Source organism: Pantherophis guttatus, chromosome 2, assembly GCF_059756535.1.
Source record: "Pantherophis guttatus breed Tessera chromosome 2, ASM5975653v1, whole genome shotgun sequence".
In the NCBI taxonomy this organism is placed as follows: domain Eukaryota; kingdom Metazoa; phylum Chordata; class Lepidosauria; order Squamata; family Colubridae; genus Pantherophis; species Pantherophis guttatus.
Window position 1 is genome coordinate 97,318,450 of NC_142064.1, and position 25,369 is coordinate 97,343,818.

General features: G+C 38.0%; 1 protein-coding gene across 1 annotated transcript in view; it reads right to left on the minus strand.

The window, feature by feature from the left end:
- The window catches only part of IGFBPL1 (insulin like growth factor binding protein like 1), a 44,111-nt gene that overhangs the window by 5,493 nt on the left and 13,249 nt on the right, over positions 1-25,369 (minus strand). The gene's annotated exons all lie outside the window — the stretch shown is intronic.

Genomic DNA, 25,369 nt, shown 5'->3' on the forward strand with positions numbered 1-25,369 from the left:
CTACCTGTACTCTACCTCTATTTGGAAATAGAGACATTTGAAAGTTGCACATTTTAGCTTTGTGAGTTTTTCATGGAATAGAGATAATAAAAATAGTTCCCTTAGTGAATGGTTGTCAGTTTAATTCTTTGCACTAATATCACTACTTTAAAATAAATTCAAGTGCCTTAAAGTTATATTTCATTTGCTAGCATGGAAATATAATGCTTAACGATTTGTGAAGAACAATCTGGAGCCGTGTGAAGAATTTGGATTCTTGAGTGGCATATAAATTACTACTATATATCTCTTTCATTGTCCCTTCTTCTGAGATACTTGTAGAGATGCATCAGGAAACACAAAGACAATTTAAGAAAAAAAGCTGCAGTTGTCCAGGATGTGGTGCTGTTGCTCTTTCATGGAATTCAATGGTGCTTCTTCATGAAGACTTCCTTAACTATTCAAAGTCCTTCTTGTGCAAGAAAATTTCAAGGTCTGAAAAAAACCAGACTCTTAAAAAATGTGAACGAAGGATGAACATGATTACAGATGTACAAAGCAAGAATCCCAGAAGCACCCGATCTGCACCATTATGCAACATTTGAGTTTTAGGGAATTGAATTATGCTCTAATTTGATCTGATCCTGGTATGAAAAAAAATCTTTGAAATGGAACATTCAGTCTGCTAGTAAAACAGTCCACACTCCATTAAATGCAGAAACAAACAATCTGGGATTTTCAGATGTTGCTTGAATTCAACTCCCAAGAGCTCTAAACAGTATAGCTAATGCTGGGACTTCTGGGAATTGTAGTGAAGCACCTTCCAATTTCCTAATACTAAATAATGATTCAAAGAAGGTAAACTGGAACTTATTTTTCAAGGTTTCAAATAGCTTAAATGGTTTGTAAAAAAAAAATCTTTAAAATATTATTTAATATTTTAAAGTACATAAATTTTAAATAATCTGTTAGCTTTGATAAAGATTTAAGAAAACAATGCTTCTGATGCATCTATCCTAATCTAATCTAATCTAATCTAATCTAATCTAATCTATCAATGTTTGCATGTTACTAAATATTATCTTAGTAAAAATGTAATTCTAAATCTCTAAGATTAACAGGTTTAGTGATTTTAAAACTATGAAAACACACATTCCACATTCTTCATTCAACCATGTTCTATTTGACTGGGTGACTTTTGGGCCAGTGAGTGTCTTTGAATCTACTATTGAAATAATTAAATGCAAGAAATATTCTGCTATGCACCCCCAAAGAAAAAATAGAATGGAATGAACAGCTGTTTTATAGTAATTCTTCATTCTATGCACGCAAAGGATTTTTAATAATTTTAATATCAGGATTTTTCAGCGTTATCTTCTGAAGGCTGGGTGGGGTGGGGGAGTTCCAAAGCCAAAATATGCACGGTTTTCTATATTGGAAAGAATCATAACTCCATATTTTTGTTTATTCTCAAGTCTCTCTTGGTTCTGGGACACACAGGACCAGTTGTCAACAACTGTTCTTTACATCTTATTTGGTAGAAGTGAAAATGGAATAAATATACATCCCGGGAGTAGTGACTGGCTCTTTCAAACTAGCAAGGCAACTCAAAGGTTCACGTGTCTTAATCTTTCTATAGTTCCCCCTTTTGATTTCACGCAGAGTTCTCTCTTAGCTGTATCTATGGCAACACTTCAGAATGATGGCAAGCCTTCTGGGATGGAGGGAGGAGGCTTGTAAAATTAAGCCAATTTCCTTTCAGCTTCCCCAATTCACAAGGAATATGCAGACAGCCTGGATTCCCTTGCCATTAGCACTGCTTCCTTTGCAGATGGCAATTATCGCCCTGGAGGGGTGTGGGGGGGGTGGGCGGGAGAGGAGAGAGACTTCTGGATCAGCCTCTGAGAACACAATGCAAAATCCCTCTCTCTATTAGGCTTGGCTCTTTGGAACTGACATAGCAAGATGTGTTCCACACCTGGCATGCTGGGAGAATCCCAAATAGAAGATGCCTGCAGCTAAAGCAACAGGGAAGACAGGAATGAGTGGCTGGCACCTGTCTCTTGTCACAATGTTCTTTGAAAACGATGGGAAAGCGAGGGAGTGAAAGGCCATCTGTTAGAAGAACTCCCATCTGTAACACTTCAAATGAGAAATTAATGTTTGTAGTAATTTTATTTAACTGTGTCTGTAAAAAAAAAGGTGAAATGTCCAATCTACTAATTTCCTTTAGATGCCAGCATTATAGGTAGCCGTTTAGTTATTGCCTCGTTTAGCAGTTACAGTGATGATGGAAAAGTAACTTGGCAACCAAACTTCGCATTTCACAAGTCTGTAAAGCAAAGGAAAACGGAAATAAGATCGTGAAATGGTGATGTTTCACTTAGCAACTTATTTGCTTAACAACCAAGCTGCTGGTCCCGTTGTGGTCATTAAACAAGGAGTACCTATATAGCTGCTGAGACTCTTCTGGTTCATGAATGAGGATGACTAGGGAGCATAACTGTTTACATGTGCTTTAATTCAGGGTTGTCTGTTAGATGCACAACCTTTCAAGGATTTTGGTGATGAGGAGTAGCAGCAGATTAATAGTAGATTTTATTCCTTATAGCAGTTGTCTGTAACTTTGCAGTTCTTCCATATGTATTAGATTTTCCAAGGTTAATGGACAGCACTGTTATAAACACATTAAGTCCCTTGCCAATGCTTTTGATGGGCAAAAAAGGAAATATGTACACTGGATTGCCAAGGAATAAAATCCAAATGGTCTGCAATAGTATGACATTCGACAATAGATTTATAAACCTCATTATCTAGAATCAGGTAAGAAATGGGACACGGATACTGGAGTATAAAGATTCAGAAACATTTTTCTCTTAATAGAATAATGGAGTAACAGTTGCAAGGGACCTTTGAGGTCTTCTAGTCCACCCCCCTGTTCAAGCAGGAAACCCTATACGATTTCAGACAAAAGCCTGTCTGATTGCTTCTTAAAAACTACCAGCGATGGAACGTCCACAATTTCTGGAATCAAGTCATTCCACTGATCAATTGTTCTAACTGTCAGGAAATTTCTCCTTATTTCTAAGTCGGTTCTCTCCTTGATTAGTTTACATCCATTGCTTCTTGTTATGCCTTCAGGTACTTTGGAGAATAGCTTGATTCCCTCTTCTCTTGTTTTATAGCCTTGAGAAATCATGTATTCTCCAGTTATATATCAGGAATTCTTTGTGACAGATAAAATTGATTTCTATCTGCAGGGTCGTACTGCACGATAAAAATCAATACTATTAGGATCAGCAATATTGTTTTTGAATCTTTTAGCCTGTAGGAAATTACAAATATGCACCGTGATACAATCAGTAGTTTTTAAGGTGTCATAAAACTTGCTATATTTGCTTTGGCAGATTTAATACCATTTCCTTCTAAACCAGTGTTTCTCAACCTTGGCAACTTCATTTAAGACATGTGAATTTCAGCTCCTACAATTCCCCAGCCAGCTATGCAAAGTTTGAGAAACACTGTTCTAGACAGATGAACAATGACATCTTAGACAGGAGATGAAAAAAGATGAGATAAAAAAGCAGAATCTGTTCCTGTCATTAATATTACTATGTATTTCTTATGTAATTTGGAAAGGGGCATATTTTTTTTTAAACAAAGGGCAGTAGACATTTATCAAGAGTGTAAAAGAAAAAAGATTGAAAAAAGCATTGCTGGTTTTGCTTCAGTGAGATTATTTTATGGTTTTCTATAGTAAAATGATTTTTTCTGTTCATTGTTTTAAGTATTACATGTACTCTCTGTTCTTTTTTGATGGAGGGAGAGTACATGTAATACTTAAAACAAAAGGGTAGCTGTTTCAAAATACTGAACACTGGGATTTCATGTAAAGAATTTTCATTTTCAATTAGTTTTTCAAGGACACATAGACAACAGTAAAGTTTTCTTACAGCTTTAGTATAAGATTCTATCTTTTTAATTAAGAATAACTAAAAAGAATTAATACACTGCTTTTGTCTTTGAGCCAGTCTTGACTCCTGTAAGCTGTCTGTAATTTTCCTGATATTTTCAGAAGTGATTTGCTATTGCCTCCTTCCTATGACTGGTAGCGAGACTGGCCCAAAGGTGGCTTTGTGCCTAAGGCAGAACTAGAACTCACAATCTCCTAGTTCCTAGCATGGTGCTTTAACCACTATACGAAACTGGCTTTCTAATAAACAATACACATGTACAATAAAGAGCTAATTGAGATGCAGACATGAAGGTTCAAATAGATAAAAAATATAGCTTTTTAATATAAAATTCAAATTCATAAAAAGTATAGCTTAGAGGAAATAGCACTTGCTCAGGGCTATTCCCTCTAAGCTATATCTTGTAGAAATAATAGAAATAATGATAACAACAACAACAACAATAATAAAAAAACAGGCATCTTTGATAAATACTACCATAAACTCCTTTAAATAAAGACAAGCCATGGTTCTAATAAATAATGGGCTAGATTTTTGTATTTTAATAAAAGAATTGTGTCTGGATTTGTCCCATGTCTGTAACCTGGGAGATCATTTTATCCACCACAAAATCCAATTACAAGGATGATTTTTCCATACTGCCATTGTATCAGTTTGCTTTGTTCACTACCTCTCTCATATTTTCTGACCCCAGAATGCATTTCCACTGGAGCCAAAATAAGTGGGATTTCCCAGACACCATTTATTCATCCACAGAGCTAAGCTTCACAGATGTCAATGCAATTCAGCCTAGGCAGAATTTCCCGCAGATGCTTCACAAAGGCTGGGTAAAGCCTAAATTTAAGCAGCTACAATGAGCACTCAACTTAGAGAAGAGCTGCAAATCAGCAACTTTTCCTGAATCTCAGCCATTGATTAAAGACCTCTATCCCCACCCCTCCAACCCCCACCCCCCCTGCTTTCCTTGCTAAGTCTTGGGTCCTACTTAAATTTGATGAAAAATATGATGCCAACTAAAAAGCACATCTGCATGGATGTGACTTTTTTACCTGGTTTTACCCAACCTGATTCAGACTCCAAAATATTTTTAGTATTGCTAGAAGCCTTGGAAGAGCCACTGAGTCACTTTCATATAAGCCAATGGACAAAAAGCCCCATTGTGAAAGATAAGAGATTCTAGCAGAGACTTACCGTACTTCATGCACTGCAGTCAACATTCAGGCAGGAAAGAAGTGTTTCTCTTCACGCCATGCAAAAATTAGCCTGATGCTTGTTTAAGAGGAAGCAACCGAGGTGGATGAACTTCAGTTCATACAAGCCATTCAAACATGGTAATCCCTATCATGATTTACAGAATTAACTAATTGTCCAAGCTCACACAGATCAATTGAATCTAAGCACATTTTTTTTTCTAATTAAGTGAGTTGCTTTTGGAGAAGAAAGCAGCTGGGGTAAATATGCATTTGGTCACAGTTGTGTATCCCACAGAACCAAAATATGATTTTGGCACAGGCTGCTAACTGAACTCAGGCAATGTGATTTATAAACAGTGGTTTATTGTTCAGGGTATTTAGGCATCCCAACCAGCTGTGGTTTGTTCAGCAAACCTTAGTTATCTTAATGTGTAAATCAGGTCAGTCCTGAGAAGGAAGCAAATAGCAAAGGCCACAAAGCTCCTATAGAGGAGCATGCCTACCATCCCTGTCCTAATGTTCCCTTTAATTGTATTCATTTTATGTATTCAATTCATGCTTATACTTATATATATTATCTAATATGTATTCGACAAAATAAAATAAAAAATAAATAAAAAAATAAATATTTCATTCAGAATTACCATACATTTTGTAGCTGATAGCCAATCAAGTGGTGTATAACAACATTTTAGATAAAGTCCTTTTTAATCATTATTGCTCATAAGGAAGCTTTTGGTTTTTGTAACACGGCTGATTGGCACCCTTTATTTTTTTGCAATTAAGAAAGTAAGGAATGGACAATACCTTCTGACCAATCAGGTATGTTAGAGAGCGCAATAAATCTTAGATAAATAAGTTTACCTGTAGTTGTTTTAAAAAACTTCTACAGTTTTCACTCAGTTTGTAATAGCTACTACATGGTCACAAAGAGGCTCAATAAATAAACTGAGGTTAGGTCAGAAATAGCTAATGAAAGCACATGTGGAAGGAAGGAAGGAAGGAAGGAAGGAAGGAAGGAAGGACAGATTATACCCTGCACCAGATTGGAGATCTTTGCTGAAAATAGTAGGAAAACAGATGTCAACAATGGAAAATTGTAGAAAAACTGCTTAATCAGATATCTGGGTTTGCACAGCCAATCTAGGCTTTAAAAAAACCCTGCTTAGAATGAAAATGAAACTGACACAATTTTTTTCCAAGAATGTTTACTATTGTTTTAAACTTGTTGCTGATTTAATTTCCTAAAAGAACTTCTCCAAAGAGTTTGAGATGGTGGGTGAGAGTCTGTTAGTTGCTAATTTTGTTGCTAATTTTTGGGCAAGATCTGTTTAATTTGTACATATTTGAATCTTGTATTTTTTATCTTAAATTTTACGTCATAAAATATGCCTTATTTTAATTGTGATGGTTCTGACACAAATAAATAAACATCCTCCTCACAGCCTCTCCTATTGAAAGGGCTGAATTGTCCAAGAGTGGCAGCTAAATGTAACTGATAAAGAACAGAATAGCAGGAGTACCCCAAAAAGTAGTACACTCAGGCAGTCCTTGTTTAATTAGCAACCACAATTGGGGCTGGCAACTCAGTTGTTAAGCAAAGAGATTGCTAAGTGAAAACATGGCTGTGTTTGTGATCTTACTTCAGCTTTCCTTTCCTTTACAGATCTGCAAAGGTGATAAATATGTGGATTGCTCACAAAGTTTTCATCACGGTAACTCCAGTAGCTAAATGAGGACTACCTGTAAAAGCAGTAAAAAAAAAAAAAAGATGGTAGCTGCAACCATGCAATTGAAATTCTACCCACCCCCTTTTTATATACATCATGCTTGGTTGATTGTGGCCAGCATATTGACTTTTTTACATCTCCTCTTCCCACAGTTAGCCCTCTAGATAGAACAGTGTTAATGGAAGCCATGTAGTAACCCACTTAAGTTTGTTCTTGCAAATCATTTGTTTTAACAAAAACTCCTATGCTAACCCCACCCCTCCCCCAAAATCTAACCCCTGTTGAAGACTGTAGCCAAAAAAAAGAGTAACGGGATAGGTTTTGCAACTGAGTGGCACAATGCATTCTATGACAAAGAGACACTCTACAGTGGTTATTGCCAGCAGCAGCTGGCATATAGCAATATTTTAGATTCCCCAGGAAGAATTACCAACCCCACCTACCTCACAAACTGTTTTTCATGACATCTATACCGATAACTCTTTGAAATAATGCAGACTTCTGGGACAACATCTGCAGCATGACAGTTTCATAGCACAAATGTAAGCAAACAAGCCATTCTTAATTCTTTTCAAACCATACAATATGACAACGCAGCGTGTGTCAGCCTCTTTTCTGTTATTTTATGCAATTCCTGAGTCCATTATACTGTCAATCTCCCTGTCTATGGAATATTGTTACGATTCGAGCTTCTTAAAGTTTAACTCTTCACTAACCTAGTCCACAATTCCTTCTCCACAAACAATTGTTTTACTTTATTGCTTTAATCAATTTTCTAGCCATTTTGCAAGAACTCAAGTCTTAAATCCTCCCAAGATGACTTACAGCATACAAACCAGACAGTGTTTTAAAAACAAGGATTTCAAATGCAACCTGTTAATGTAAAATACACTTTAGTAGCAAATACCACAATTTATCTTCAATTAGACATGAAGGAAAAGTGAGAGTTCTTAGCATAGCTGTATATCTCTTGGAAGGGAAAGGGTAAAAGCTCTTGGGAGACAGCCAACATATAAGATTTTGAAACTGGCTTTAAAAGTGAAAAAAAGGGGGGTTCATATGGGCCGTAGGCTGGTTTTAAACCAACTATGACCAATTAACATACCCATAAATGCAAATTCAACAATATTCAGCTGTTATTCTGAATATTTAATTAGGGCTTAGTCCCTACATACGCAGCGGGAGCTCTTAGGTTTTAATGATAAAAGTCTCTATAAAAAGAATATTAAAAATGTCAGTCATGATAAGTAATATAAACATATAGAGTGCCCCCAATAGGTAACATTACATAGTGGAGTAAGACAAACTATAGTCCCAGACAAAGGTTGCAATTATGGATCGTTGTGAGGAAAATTGGAGGAAGGAGCATTAGGTACGTTTACTTGCTTGAGTTTTCCTGATAAAAGTGTCAGGAAATGTTAACAATAACAATTAGTGCTCCCGGCACACTCTGAATTCTTTCTTCCAAACCGAATCCAAAGCATCGCAAACCTTCAACATTTTCTTTCTTTGGATAATAGTACACAGTACTAAAATATCCCAAGTACGTCTTCTGAGAATTTCACGGCTGTGTTGACAATTGCTCTGAGCATGAAAGAGAAGCATATAGTACAGGGTATTGTTCTATAGTTCCACGGACTTATGCTCTTCTCCCTTTATTTTTGTGTTGGGGAATACACAGTACATGGTTTAAGCTCTACTATACTACCAGAGTAACCGCTATGGGGCAAAGTGGGGCCATAAAGCTCAGCTTTATATAATAACAGTAACAGAGTTGGAAGGGACCTTGGAGGTCATCTAGTCCAAACCCCTCCTCACGCAGAAGTCCTGTACTAGGGATTCGAACCGCCGAACTGCTGACCTTTCTGATCGACAAGCTCAGTGTCTTAGCCACTGAGCCACCTAGTGGCTAAATGTAGCCTTAGCAGCAGAAAGCAACTTCAGCTTGTTTAAACTATTTTAAGACATGGCTGAAATACAAGCACAGCAGTACCAGCGATACTTAATTTTGATGATAACTTTAACAAAAGTATGATAAAGTATTAAAAGTTTGAGAAACCATGCCTTGAGTCTCTGTTTTATTTATATATCAATCCAACCCATTCTGCCATCTGATTTATATGGTCACCCATCTCAGCAAGTGACTGTGGGTAGTGGACAGACTTAAAATAAAAACAATTTTAAACATTTCAAAAGTTAAAATACAGCGGCTGAGCAGCATCACTAGCAAAACCAAAAAGTGAGTTCCTGAACATTGTTGGGGTCCCAGACCTGGGCACAGAACCAGGTTTTACAAAAAGCCAGCAGCGAGAGAGCCATCCTGGTATCTGGAGGTAGAATGTCCCACAAGCAGCGATGAAATATAAAATTTGTTACTACCAGTTCTGTGGGCGTGGCTTGGTGAGGCGGTGGGTAATGTGACTGGGTGGGCGTGGCCAATTTTTTAAAAAAAATTAAAACCATTTTTTCTACAACCTCTTCGGCGAAGAGGTTGTAAAAAAATGCTTTCAAAAGGCTCTGACGATCAGGCAATTCAGCTTGGATGTCAGAGGCATTTAAAAGAAAAAAACCCTTTTTTTCTTTTAAATGCCTCTGCCGATCCAAGCTGAGTTTTTTAAAAAGCCTCTGCCGATCAGGCAACTCAGCCAAAGAGGTTGTAGAAAAATGCTTTTAAAAGTAAAAAAAAAAGCCTCTGATGATTGTGCGTCTCAGCTGGGCATGGGGGGAGGGGCAGGGATTTTTGCTACCAGTTCTCCGAACCATCCACCTCCATCACTACTGGATCGGGTGAACCGGTCCGAACCGGGAGCATTTCACCCCTGCCCACAAGGTGGGCACTGTGGCAGAATAGGCATGTCTTCTGGGCCCTGCCAACTGGCATTCTTTGGCAGACATGACCTGAAGCATGCTCATCTGGTCTGACTGGATTGGATGGTTAAAAACAACTGGGGAGAAATGGTTCATCAAGTAACCTGGTTCTAAACCATGAAGGGCTTTAAAGGTGAAAATCAGCACATTGAACTGCATTTGGAAGCAGCCTAGCAACAAAAGCAGCTCACAAAATAGCGGTGTTACAGACACTGAGTTAGTGGAGCCATTTACTACACTTGCTGCTACATTCTGCACCAATTGAAACGTCCAAACCTTGTCAAGGGCAGCTCAGTGTAGAGTGCATTGTAATAGCAATAGCACTTAGACTTATATACCACTTCACCGTGCTTTACAGTCTCTCTTTAAGAAGTTTATATAGAGTCAGCATATTGCCCCCAACAATCTGGGTCCCATTTTATCGACCTCAGAAGGATGGAAGGCTCTGAATCAACCTTGAGCTAATGAGAATTGAACTGCTGGCAGTCAGCAGAAATAGCCTGCAATACTGCATTCTAACCACTGTGTCACCACAGCTCACAGTAGTTCAGATGAGAGATCACAAGGGCACGAGTGACAGGGTGAAGGGTCCCCCAATCCAGAAAAGCAGTTCCAAGCTTCAGTGTTGCAATGATGTTGACAATATCCAATATTCAATTTAGTTCTGGCTTAGATGCAGATTAACTGAAATTGCAGTGAAGCCAATAGTTTCTTTTAAAAAACTGAGTTTGTGGGCAGTCTCATTTTCCTCTGGAGGGAACACTTCACCCCAACTCCTGACTCTTAACTCAACAAAATCATTATTCTCTTTCCCTTGTACAGTTTCAGTTTAGAACGTATCTCCAGGGATGTTGTTTGAAAAAAATAAAAAAAATAATGTGTTTTGGTGCTTTGCAGCATGCTGATCCCTCCTGAAGAGGGGTGGGGAGAGAGACAAAATTCTTACAAATTTGGCTGGGCTACTATGGATGAAGGGAGAGTGGCTGTAAATAGCCTGGAGAGATTAGAAGTTGTTAAAATCACTAGCAGAGAAATGCCTTTTAAGTGAGATGCCAATTTTTCAATCAGAGAACCTAACTGAAAGCAATTTATTTTTAAAGATCCATAGGTGAGTTGCAAAATCTCCTTAAATTTGTTGCCTGAGCTCACAAAACAACATAGGTCAAACACAGTTTCAGTTCAGAAATGGTCTCTGATGTCTGTGTAGCAATCATAGCCACTGAACATCCCTTATGTGGGAGTGAGGAGTGATGAGTGTAAGTCAGATGTAAAAAGGCCCCAAGATCTAAACTTTTCAGAGCTGTCTCCCTCTTTCATAGCTGGGCTATAAAACTCTGGATGACTAGAAGATGACACTAAAAAAACATACAGTTCCCCACTCAACATAATTTTCTGCTCAATGGTGATATTCAGTACAGATTAAGATTTCTCATTTTCCCTGTAAAGTACCAATTTCTCACCTGTGAATATATCAACATATGCACTGAAACAAAGCACAGTAGCGTCCTTAAAACAGATCCGGAAAGATTTGTGAATACACGCAGTCTTTGACTTACAACCATTTACTGTTTACTGACTGTTAGGAATTACAATGGCACTGAAAAAAGTGACTTATGATTGGTCCTCATACTTACGACCATTGCAGCATTCCCATAGTCATGTGATCCAATTTCAGGGGTTTACCATGGCTGCCAGCATTCCAGGATCACGTGATTGTCATTTGTAACCTTCCCAGCCAGCTTCCGACAAGCAAAGTCATTAGGGGAAGTCAGATTTGCTTAATGCCTGTGTGATTCATTTAACAACTGCAGTGATTTGCTTAACAACCATGGCAAGAAAGGTCATAAAGTTGACTCATTTAATAATCATCTGGTTTAAATTATTTGTATCGCCTGTGTAAATTTTTCGCCAAATTCCATTTTACGAAGCTGGGTTAACATAAATTCCCAACTCACGCTGTCAAATGCTTTGTAAGCATCTAAAAAGAGAAGTGCCATCTGTTTGTCCAAGTGATGTTCATAAAACTCAAGAGCATTTAATATTACTCTCAGGTTATCTCTCAGCAATCTATGCGGTAAGAAACTATTCTGGTCTCTATGTATGAACTGATTTAAAAAAAAACTATAGTCTTTTTGCTAGGATGGAGGCAAACAATTTATAATCGGCATTAAGCAAGGCTATTGGTCTATAATTTTTAATACAGGTCGTATCAGTCCCTTTCTTAGGAAGGAGAGAGATACACATCTCTTCCCAGGATTTTGGCATTCGTCCATTATTCAACACTTCGTTTTAAAGACGTCGCGCAACTGAGTCCCAATCACTTCCCAAATTGCCTTATACACTTCTACAGGCAGTCCATTTGTTCCAGGGGTTTTACCACTCTTCTGTTTTTTCAGACTTTCCTCTATTTCCCCCTCTGAGATATTTCTATTCAGTATATCTCTTATCTGATCTGGTACCTCTGGCAAGTTCTCTAGGAAACTGAATTGCTTTTGACTAGTGTCTTCTCTTTGATATAACTATCGACCGCCTTCTGCCGCCGATAGCCTCCCACCGACCAGTATCGACCACAGAGAGGAACTCCTCAGGGTGCCGTCAGCCAGGCAATGTCGGCTGGCGACCCCCAGGGGGAAGGCCTTCTCTGTGGCAGCACCTGCCCTCTGGAACGATTTGCCCCCAGAGATACGAAGGATACCAGATCTCTGGGCCTTCCGCCGTGCCCTAAAAACTTTTCTTTTTCATCAAGCAGGGCTGGCGTGAACCCCCCCTCCCTTTTTTAGCTCTTTTTAGCTTTTTAAGTGTAAATGGGGTTTTAATTGGATTGTTTTAAATTGTGGGTCAAAGCTGTATAATTCTTTTAATTTAAATTTTGTATTGGTATGTTTGGTATGTTTTTTATCCTTGGCTGTGCACTGCCCTGAGTCCAATAGGAGAAGGGCGGTATATAAATTGAATTATTATTATTATTATTATTATTATTATTATTATTATTATTATTATTTAATTATTATTATATAATAATTATTATTATTATATTTAATAATAATAATAATAATAATAATAATAATAATAATAATAATAAAAACTCCTGGGAAAAAAATCATACGCCACTTCTTTTTTTTCTCCATTACTGGCCACTAAATGACCTTTGTCCCTTAACCATTTAATCTTTCTGCTTTCTAATTCCTTTTTCAATCTGCTTGACAACCATCTTCCCGCTTTATTGGCATGTTCAAAGTAATTTTGCTTTTTTCACTAACTCGGCTTGATCCAATAAATTCATATGGTGCCTCGCCAATCCTCTTGCTTCTTTCGCTATTTTATCTGTTGGTTCCTTTTGTAATCTCGTTTCCCATTTCTCCAGCCTGTCTGCCCACTCTAGTCTCTCCTGCCTATCTTCCTTCCATTTTTTAGCCATATATTTAATCACAATCCCTCTCACTACTGCCTTAGCCGTGAGGCCATAAATTGAGGTTTTGGAAAAAGGGGAGATGAATTCAGGCTCCATTAGTAATTAATCAAAGACACAATCAAAAACAGTTTAATGTTTAATGAAAGTTTAATTTTTTTAATGAAAAGAAGGACTAGGGGAGACATGATAGCAGTGTTCCAATATCTCGGGGGCTGCCACAAAGAAGAGGGAGTCAAGCTATTCTCCAAAACACCTGAGGGTAGGATAAGAAGCAATGGGTGGGAACTAATCAAGGAGAGAAGCAATTTAGAACTAAGGAGAAATTTTCTGACAATTAGAACAATTAATCAATGGAACAACTTGCCTCCAGAAGTTGTGAATGCTCCAACACTGGAAGTTTTTAAGAAGATGTTGGATAACCATTTGTCTGAAGTGGTGTAGGGTTTCCTGCCTAAGCAGGGAGTTGGACTAGAAGACCTCCAAGGTTCCTTCCAACGCTTCTATTCTATTCTATTCTATTCTATTCTATTCTATTCTATTCTATGCTATGCTATGCTATGCTATGCTATGCTATGCTATGCTATGCTATGCTATGCTATGCTATTCTATGCTGGCTCTAAGGAGAATTCCACCAAGAACGATCTATTGAAAGAGAATCAAGATAACCTCATAGCCCCTAAATTTGCCTACTATTATTAAAGAGCCTAAAGTGCACAACCATAGGCATAGGAATTCCATTGCGTAGGGAAATTTACAAATGTGTGGAAAACAAAATCTCAGCATCCCTCAAGACTTCCAAGTGGCACTGGAAGGACTGGATTGGAAAAAGTGAGTTCTTATTTGTAAATAAAATCGATTGATCTCCCTAGGATGCTCTTTTCTTGCTGCTGCTGCTGCCTCCCTCTGTAGCCAGAGCCTGTTTCCCCCTCCCTTCCAAGCATCATACCTGAACTGCCTCCTGAGTTTTACAGCTTTATTTGTGTGTACAAATTCAAGCGAGGCGTACATTTTTGCCCTGTTTGTTTTTTCCCCCAAAATTCCATTGGAGAAGAGATTCTTTTGTCATCTTTTAACCTGTGTAAGAGGTAATGCTTTTTAGGCATTTTCTGCAACTTCGTTAGTGGGTTGGGAGTATTTTATGCCTTTGAAAGTGGGTAACCCAGTTGGCAAGTGGGTATTTTTCTTCTTATGCCTAAAATATTTAAAGTTGGGAATAGGGTTCAAGATGGAGTAATTAGGAGTTACTTGTAGACGTATACAATTTAGAATTATATTTCTACTTGAAGAAAAATGCCTAAAAACCCTTCATCTTATACAGGTTAAAAGATGACAAAAGTGCATTTTCCCAGGAAGCCAAATCCCCTCAAAATAAGGAAATCTCTTAAATTCCAATACTATGTTAGACTCTCATAAAGGTCTACTCCTAGGAAGACGTGAAGTTACTCTTTAGCCAGACAGAAAAGACTTCAAATACCCAGGGCTAGTTGGAGCTGACAAAACCAGGGGAAAATGATTTTCTGTTTATGTGTAAACATGAACATAAATATGTTTATGTGTAAACAAACACAAATATGTATTTATGTGTAAACAGTGAATTCCTATCGCAAAGTGACAAAGGAGTACAGTTGAAAACTTCTTATACTTAACTGTAGTAGCGTGGCCAGATATTGTGGTAACAGTCAGAATCATTTATAGGAAGAACAAGAACATCTATCACAGAGGGCTGGATTAGAATCAAGATGGTGCGAAGATAACTGTATCTAACGGACAGTGCCCATTTAAACTCTTAGACTGTCATAGCAATATCAAACTGGTTTGGCAGAAGACTGGGCAGACTGAAACTAAGATGGTGTAATCAAGTAAGCAAAAAGGTTATATAGTCCATCAAAACAGAGTATGTATCTACAGCACAAACAGTTTTGGATAGGTGAACCAAAACCAACTGTTCTGTGTGAAGATGAGCAAGAAAGCAGTCAACTCTCTCAAATGAAGAATGTTACATTCAAGAAGGGCAACCCCCAACCCTCAAAAACAGACACCAAGTACCACTATATATTAGGTGCTCAAGAAGAGAGAGACCCACTGAACTGAAATACTGTTCTATCAACAGACAGTGTGGATTGGTACTCAAGACATTGAGAAGTGATCCAAGGCCAATGGCACTGATTCCTTAATCTTCATAATCCACTGAACACAAGAATGCAGTGGTATATATGTTAATTGTTTATTTTGCACTCCCTTTCTGGTTATTGCTCTGCAAAATCTTGTCTAAGAGATTACTAATTTGAGGTCACTTCCTTCTGCTCTTTCCCCCCTGGGCATACTAGCACAGACCACATGTCCTTTGATTTTTCTTTTGGCAGGGTGTAATCAGTTAAATGCTAAGTTTGGCTTTCAGTAGAATGGAATGGAATGGAATGGAATAGAAATTAATAGGAAATAATAGGAAATAGGAATAGAATAGAGTAGAATTCTTTATTAGCGAAGTGTGACTGGACACACTTTATAAAAAAGTCTTTGGAGCATAAGCATAATATCTTATTATTATGCTTATGCATAACAATTATTAATAATTATTTAATAATTATTAAAAACATATATCTATGTTTTTTAGTAAAGCCTGTCACACTAATCATTGCTCAGGTGAGATTCCTGCTTTCAGATGCAAATTTCATACAAATAGATAGTATACATTCTCCAATACCATCCACATAGTATTGGCAATGTACTTTCTCCTGGATGTTTTTCAACTATCAGGTATACAAACTTGGTATTCCTTGGTACTCACCCCTCCAAATACTAATTAACCCAATTCTTCTTAGCCCAAACAAAATTAGCTAGGTGAACACCATTTGCTGCGTCCATTCAATTAACCCTGCCTAAAAGAGCGACAAAATCCTGGTTTAATGTAATGTGTAAATACAGCTATTTTGTCTGATGCATCTGGCTGCGTTAACTAGATAGTGAAGCAATACTCATTATTTTTCCCTATTTTTTGAAAACAAAGCATGAATAAGTCTGATGTGGGCGAGCAAAATTTTGTTTCCTTGCAAAAAATTTGCTTCTTTGCAAACATAGCTGTTCCTGTGAAATTATGTGAGAACACTACTAACCAGAGCATACAAAACATTTGCTAGAGCAATTCTCGAATACAGCTCATCTGTCTGGAACTCGCACTGCATATCGGACATTAATACAATTGAACGTGTCCAGAAATATTTCACAAGAAGAGTCCTCCACTCCTCTGCTCACAACAAAATACCTTATGCCACCAGACTTGAAATTCTGGGCTTAGAAAACTTAGAATTACGCCGCCTTCGGTATAACCTAAGCGTAGCTCATAAAATTATCTGCTACTACAATGACTACTTCAGCTTCAGCCACAACAATGACTACTTCAGCTTCAACCACAACAATACACGAGCACACAATAGATACAAACTTAAAGTGAACCGCTCCCAACTCAATTGCAGAAAATACGACTTCAGCAACAGAGTGGTCAATGCCTGGAATGCGCTACCTGACTCTGTGGTTTCATCCCAAAACTCCCAAAATTTTAACCTAAGACTGTCTACTGTTAACCTCACCTCATTCCTAAGAGGTTTGTAAGGGGCATGCATAAGAGCACCAGCGTGCCTACCATCCCTGTCCTCTATTTGTGTCTATTTTATGTATTCAATTCATGCTTATACTTATATATATTACCAAATACTCTTTTGACAAATAAATAAAATAAATAGTTAATGCCAAAGGGGGTTATTACAAATGAAGGATTATGTTCTCTCTCTCTAAGAGATGAACAATTTTGCACCAACATGTTGAGAAATCTCTACAGCCTAGCACTTTATTTTTAGATATCATTTCTGTTAGAAAAAGGTTTAGTTTTTATTTATTTATTTACATATATATAGAGATGTGGTTGCTCTTTTATAAGTGGAAACACGTTACATTCAACTTGTGAAACCCACTGTCCTACTCTTAGCTCAGATTTCTAGAAAAAAACAGACCCTACAAGCATCTCTATTTTTCAAAAAGTTTGTCTCTCAAAGATTACAGTCGGATCTAAAAGACATCTACTTCTTTTCCATTTTTACTTGGTCAGCCTCCTGTCTTTGGACCTCTATATGTGTTGGCAAAATACAAATTGATTATATTTTCCAAATTTATCTAAACTTCTTTAGGCTAGTTACCTATAGTATCCTTATGCTCCTTCCTCCAAATACCACCAGGATCACCTTATCTACCTTCACAGTAATCATAATTGTAAACCACTCGTTCATTCACGTATTTATTTATTAATTAAGAAAATGTATATGGCTGCCCAAGTAACTCACGGTGAGTTTGGGGGGGGGTGTTTAAGAAGTAAAATACTAAACACCAAACCCAATAAACCTCTATCCCCCCCCCCCAGCAACAACAATCAAACAATCAAAACTTATATAGTTGCCTGCAACGGATTACATGTCAAGATTATGTGGCAAGAAATTTTCTTGATCACAGACTTTCTGAGTTCTGCAACTTGTTTTTCCCCAAATAGTAAATAAAGGTCTTCTCTTGGACTACTCTGCTCCTCCTGTTTATTTATTTATTTATTTAATCTAATTTTTATACCGCCCTTCTCCTGAAGGACTCAGGGCGGTGCGCAGCCAAAGATAAAACAAACACATATATAAAATTTAAAAGCAATTTAAAAACATATTAAATAATTTGACCCTAACATCATTAAAAAACAAAAAGCAGCCCATTAAAATTAATGTTTAGGCCAGCCCAGCTTGTTGGAACAATAACGTCTTGAGGGCACGGCGAAAGGTCCATAGGTCAGGGATCATCCGCAGGGTGACCTTCTTATTCTATTCCACAGTATGGCTATTGCTAGAGAGAAGGGCTATCTATGTGTGGTGCCACAAAACCTTGAAGAGGTAACTCAAGGTATCTCCAAGTAGTGTGGTTCAGTGAAAAACTGGAGAAAGAAATGAGGTGGGAAGGAAGAGCGTCATGGTGTCTGATGGAGCTGAAGGCAATCAGAAAGGTTAACAAAGAAGAACAAGATACAATATGGAGAAGACGAAATGTAAACTTCCAGAACGTTGCAGCCAGCAAAATGGCAGACAAGGATACACATGACAAATATATGGCTTCAGTTTTCCAAAAATCACAAGGATTCTCAGATAGCATACACCAAAGTTTACATGTTGCTGACAAGAAGCAGCCAGACTTGATTTTCCTAGCAGCATGGTGTCCAAGCCTGAGCAACTTCATGTGACTTTATCTACAAAAAGATCTAGTGTCTAATACAGTATATGTTGGAGGTCCCGCACAGGGGTGGGTTCTAACCAGCTTTACTACCGGTTCTCTTTGTGCACGCGCTTTGCGTGCGATTGCCGCGCGCATGCTCGTGAAGCGCATTGCGAATCTGCCCAGCTGAGGTGCGGCAATCCACTTTGCCGCACCTCTCAGCTAGGTGAAAAAAGAAGAAATATAAGGTCGGAATAACGCAGGGGCGGGCGGGAAGGCCCAGCTCCCAAAGAAAGAGAACCGGTTCAGTGACGTAATAGTGTCACCGCTACCGGCTCAGCTGAACCGGGAGCAACCCACCACTGGTCCCGCAGATGACCTTTCACACTTTGAACATCTCTGCTGGATGACAGATCATTTACTTTTTATCATCACAGTCCACACAGAACAGGTTCTAAGTCAGGGAGAGATCAGCTATGATCCTTTTCAAATCAGAATTGTCACAATCTACTGGCAGCCTGGCCAATGGTGAGAGAAGCTATAAATTCACATCAGAAGGCATGATTTTAAAATCCAGAAACAGATGAAAGCAATTCCTCTGACCGCAAAGAGAGTGGCTTCCAGATCTTTCTATTGCATGGGTGTGAGAAACAAACACAAGAATGTGGACAGGAATTTTATTATAAAACAGATTAAACAGAAACTATCCACCTTTGATATACAGCAGTTGGTAGAATTATTTCCTATCTGATTTGATTCACAGCTTTTCTACAAAATGTCTCCTTATCTGAGCTTTTGTGTCCTTGGAAACCTATTATTTTTGTCTTGTTACCTAGGGAAGGAATAGGAATAGGAATAGGAATAGGAATAGGAATAAGATAGGATACCAATGCAATGCAATGCAATGCAATACAATGCAATACAATACAATACAATACAATACAATAGCTTTATTTGGCCAAGTGTGATTAGACACTCAAGGAATTTGTCTCTAGTATAGAAGCTCTACAATTTCTCTAGAAATTTGTCTACAAATTCTCTAGAAATCTAGAGGCTTGCCATTGCTCTGTAGCGAAGGCTTTCTTGGATTGAACCGGATCACGTTTTCCATCATTTGAATTATGAGTATTTGTATGCAAACTGTACACAAACACATTTATTTAAAAACAGCAGGCACTCGTAGCATTATGATTAATTCACCACAAACTTCTTTGCTTTCAACAAAAACACTGCAAGCAGAAATTGCAGTGCTTTTGTTAGCATTTCTGACCTCAGCATGCTGGTACCTGGCTAATTGGCATTTGGTGAAGAGAAAGAGTGATAATTAGCATGGCTGGGTTTGAAAACTGTCACTCATTTCAAGAAAGGGTGAACGATTCCTTGAACTCAGCTCTTCTATCACCCTCCCCCCTTAATCAGAATGACATTTGCAGGTATAGTCTATTCTTTTGGCTCTGTTTTTTGGTGAACCATTGGGACAAACAGTAACAATAATCAGTGTGTTATTATGGCTAAAATACCTGAATGTTTTGTGCCTAAAGAAAGAGCCAATTTCACTTACAGAGTAAATAAAGGCATTTACTAAACCATTATCCACAGCTGGAATAAGTAATATTTGGCAAGCAGGAACCACACCTGCAGTGATAAAAACTAAGCATGCATGCATTGTACCTTAGATGTGCTATTTTTTTTCTTTTCTTCTTCCTTTTTGTTTGGGAAAGGATGGAAAACTGCCAGCCATTTTTAGAAACTTTGCAATTAATTGTGGTGCAATTGGCTAAGGTTTTCACAGCTGCAAAAAGAGACTCAGGAGCTACATGGCGTTCTAGGCTGCAGGTTGCCTGTTCATTAAAGAAAATATTGTAACAATATTTTGCCAACTTTATAAGCAACAAAGGGTGGACTTGCCCCACTTCCCCCTGCAGTTTAGCCTGGCACTATGCTCCCGGGAGTTTTCATCTTCCCTTTGACCCTTTCCTTATCCGTTGCTTCTGAATAAAATAGTATTTAGTCAACACTAAGACACAAGTACTACTGTCCCTGGCACAGATAAGCACAATCAGGTGTAGGAGCCCAGTCTGTTTTTCACTGATACGGGAAGCAGCATTGTGTGGGCACAGTGTTCATTAGCATCTCCTCTTGCAATGGGCAGCAACTACCTGGATAATGTAGCCTGGGAAGAATGCTTTTTTTTCCCTGTCCAAAGGCTGGACTTGGCCTTTGCCCTCCAAAATATGGGCAAGTTTGGAAGAAAGAAATGAATGCAGCCTGGATACAGAATACATTTGATTTAGTTTGCATAGAAGTGAACTTAATGAGATACTGTTGGTATGATGCAATGTCAAGCTGATATCCATTTTATAATTGCTTAAAAGTTTTTTCCTTGCCCCCCAAACTGCACCCTTTTCAGGTGTGTTTGTGTGTGTGTGTGTGTAACATTTTTCTCAATGAAAATTTTGAGTTTATAAAATTATAACTGAAGGAGCTACTTTTTCATATTACTGTAAATGATTTTCCACTGCTCTGCACGTTATTATAGAACAGTATTAATAAATGTACTTCATGTATTAAATAATTGCTCCATCTCAAACTGAAACCTCTCCTTGGATAGCAACTTCTTGTGAGATTCTGGGCTGTCACACCTTGATTTTAGGGTAAATAGGAACAACAGAGAGAGTCAAATTTCTGTAGCACTTCTAATACTGCAGGATGAGGATGTACTGGCATGAAATGTGAGAAGGGACAGGAACAAGAACATGGGTAGTCCTCGACTTACAACAGTTCATTTAGTGACAATTCAAAGTTACAATGGCATTGAAAAAGTGACTTATAACCATTTTTCACAATGACAACCTTGGTAGCACCCGCATCAGGGGTGGGTTCTACTTACCTTTACTACTGGTTCGCAGGAGGAGCGCGCGCACGCTTCTGCACATGCACAAATCACCCATGATGACATCATGGCAGGTAGGCGGGACCTCCCGCTGGTTTTACTACCAGTTCTATAGAACTGGACAGAACCGGGAGCAAGCCATCACTGACCCCCATGATCATGTGATCAAAATTCACATGCTTGGCAACTGGCTCATACTTATGACCAATTGCTGTGTCCCAAAGTCATGCGATCCCTTTTTGCGACCTTTTGACAAAGTCAATGGGGAAGCCAGATTCATTTAATGACCGGGCTACTAACTTATCAAGTTGCAGTAATTCACAACTGTGGCAAGAAATGTCGTAAAATGGGGCAAAACTCACTTAACAAATGTCTCCCTTAAGAACATAAATTTTGGGCTCAATTGTGGTTGTAAGTTGAGTTGCCTCTGCCAATCCAGAATTTATGAATTAACAGGATCGCAGTGGGCAGGTGGGCACCATACTGGTAGGACAACCTAGACCCAAGGAAGTTTCATTTTTCAGTATCTAACAATGAATGAGCAATTGATGGAGACATGAGAGAGAGAAGTACTGTAATATATACGGTAGTAGTTGAGTGGCTAGTGAGCACAGAGGCAACAAAGAAAAGTAGAAAGAAGTGAGGGAGATTACACAGGGGAGCTCAAATTGTTGGGAGAAAGTTTGAAGAAGAGACAGAGTATCTAAACCAGAAAGGGAAAAATTTCAGGGGGAGGGGGAAAAGAAAAGGGAGAAGGGTTACACGAAAGAGGCAGCTTCACAATAAAAATGTATCTCTAGAGAGGAAGCAATACAGCCCAATATAATTATGCAATATAGAAAGAAACACAGTCTAATCTGGTAGTTGGGAATCAGGCTGTTTTCTAGCCCCCGACTTCCTATACTGGTAGTCCTCAATTTATGACCACAATTAAGCCTAAAGTTTCTATTGCTGAGCAAGACGGTTGTTAAGTGAATTTTGCCCCATTTTATGACCTTTCTTGCCACAGTTGTTAAGCGAATCATTGCAGTTGTCAAGTTAGTTAACACTGTTGTTAAGTGAACCTGGCTTCCCCACTGAATTTGCAAAAGGTGACCCCCTGACCCCAAGGACACTGCAACCGTCATAAATATGTATCAGTTGCTAAGCATCTGAAATTTTTAAATCTATTTTTTTTATTAGTTTATCAAGCATCTGACTTTTGATCACTTGACAATGGGGATGCTGCAGCGGTCGTAAGTGTGAAAAATGGTTCATAAATCATTTTTTTCCAGTGCCATTGTAACTTTGAATGGTCACTAAATGAACTGTTGTAAATCGGGGATTACCTGTATTAATGCTTGTGCACCCCAGTCTTGCTTCAGGAGCAGAGAGGATGGCAACAGCAGGAACGAGAGGAAGACCTTGGTTTCCAAAAGCCTTCAGCATTGTCCATCAGAGATGTGCCAATAAGGAGATGCTGAGGCAAGCTGTTCAATGAGACTCCTTTCACACTTACGACCATTGCAGCATCCCCATGGTCACATGATCAAAATTAAGATGCTTGGTTTATACTTATTGCTGTTTTCCCAGGGTCATGCAATCAGCTTTTGCAACTTTCTGACAAGCAAAGTCAATGGGGAAGCCAGATTCACTTAACAACCATGTGACTAACTTAACAAAAGCAATGATTCACTTAATGACTGTGGCAAGAAAAATCATAAAATGGGGGCAAACTCACTTAACAAATGTTTCACCTAGCAACATAAATTTTGGGCTCAATTAGAAAATTATCTGTACTTCAGTCTACAGAACTTTCAAAATAAACTGGGAATCAAAATGGTCTACATAAATTATTTATTTACATAAAATAGGAAGCAAAATTTGGCAAAGTGTGTCCAACTGAATTACTTAAAAAAAGGTCAGATTTTTTTAAGACTATGGAAGGAACTCTCTATATTAGTAATGCAAAACTATTAGCAGATTTCAACAGTGGAAAATAAATGCTGATGAGCATTATTTAGGGGTGAGATCCTACTTTAAAAAGACATCTCTGAAAGCAACTTGCTGAGTGTCAAATGCATCAATGCTTTCATGTCTGAAGTCATTCAAGATTTTATAATTGCTTGGTAACTTGCCATACATAAAAAATGAACCAGCCCTTTAAGGGCTCCCATGTTTTAATTTATATTAAAGGTTTACAAAGATGAACTTAAATATATTCATCATTTACAGAAGCAACTGTTGGAGCATTAAATTTGATTGGCTTAATCCAATAATTTTTCAATAATAATTCATTAATCAAAAATTTGGTAATTTTACACAGCCTTGCAAAACCAAAACCCTAAAGTTCTCAAACAAAAGCTTATGAAGTATAAATTCCATCTTCAGATATGTTTTTGTATTTATGTATGTATGCATATATGTATGTATGTATGTATGTACCGTATATTCTATTTATGATACCTAGAACTGTTCCTGAATTAATTTTGGGTAACAAAATGATTAATTTTGCCTTCTAATTTTAAGCCGTTGCCTAAGAAAATTCCTAATTAAAAGGTTTGGTCATTTTTGTATTCCTTAATTCAGACTCCTAGGACATGGATTAAATCATATCATATGCTGCAAATTACATGCTATTAACAATAATTGTAATAATTGAAATTTCATAATTTACATAATAAAAATCAACAAATTTGATGGTTCGTTTCAAAAGTCTGTTGTTTTCCAGCAAGAAGTATGTTTTAAACTTAATATAACCTAATAATTCTCCCAGCTCAAAGGCTTGTTAGAGAAAAATAAGTTCATAGAAATGTGCTTATGGAATATAACCCTGCAATTCAAGAACTGATTAGCTGGAGTGGCATATGTACAGATATTTTGGAAAAGTCCCACCACTTCAAAAGGGTTCTCATTTCTTTGACTGGCCCCTGATGTGTTTTTGCTCATTAGGTCATCATTAAATCTCCTTACAGAAGCTTCAGGTTTTCAGGCAAATGCAGATGACAAAGCCAGGACAAGAGTAGAAAGCATGAGATCCAACTATTTCAAAAGCGAGAGAATACACCTGGGACCAAAAGCAGACCCTGTAAGACGAAGCTTTGATTCCTTCATTGAAGTGTTATCAGGCATCTCCCTCTCTCTTTTTTTAAAGGAGTTTTTCTTACTGGATTGCTAGAAAGAATTTTCCTGCCTTCCCCCACAAAGATGGTCAAAAAGAAAAACAGGTACAGCTATCACAACAAAAGCCTTGCAAACTTTACAGATAAAATTAGAGTGTTTGCTGGAGAATTTTGATAGATGCTTTCTGAAACAGATATTTTGGTGAAGTACCATACTGGAGGTGGCTACTACATTGTTAGCAAACACTCACCTCCCCCTTTGTATTCTTTGCATCCCCCCCTATCTTTTAATCTCTTATTACTGTATTTCAGTGGTGGGTTGCCCCCGGTTCGCACCAGTTCTATACAACTGGTAGTAAAACCGGTGGGAAGCTCTGCCCACTGACCCCGATGTCATCAAAATGCTTCTGCGCATGCGCAGAAGAGCATGCATGCACGCAAGCAAAGCACACGCATGTGGCCCCATTGTGAACATGGTAGTAAAGGTAAGTAGAACCCATCCCTGCTGTACTTTCATTATTTGTTTCACTTTGTTTCATTTGTTTTGTTATTGTTATGTTTACACTTTTTGCTTTTACGGTTGTAAGCCACCAAGCTCCACAGCGAGATAAGTGGCAATTAAATTTAACAAATAATAATATTCTTACATCCTGCCACAATACCCTTAACACCATCTAACGTCAACATCTGTCTATCCCAGATTCTTGGAAAGTACTTGATAGGCGGACAAAAATGCCAAATCCAGTCTGAATATTTGGCTGTGTGACGAACCATAATATTTGGAATAAACACCTGAAAGGCTTCACATTCAGCTAAGACAATCTAATATAACTTTGCATGAAATTCTCCTAGAAAATACTGTTTATTGTCACTGAATCCACAACTTCTAAAGGCAAGACGATCTATTGGTTAATTGTTCTAAAGGTTAGGAAGTTTCTCCTTAATTCTTGGTTCCTTCTCTCCTTGATGAGTTTTGATCCATTG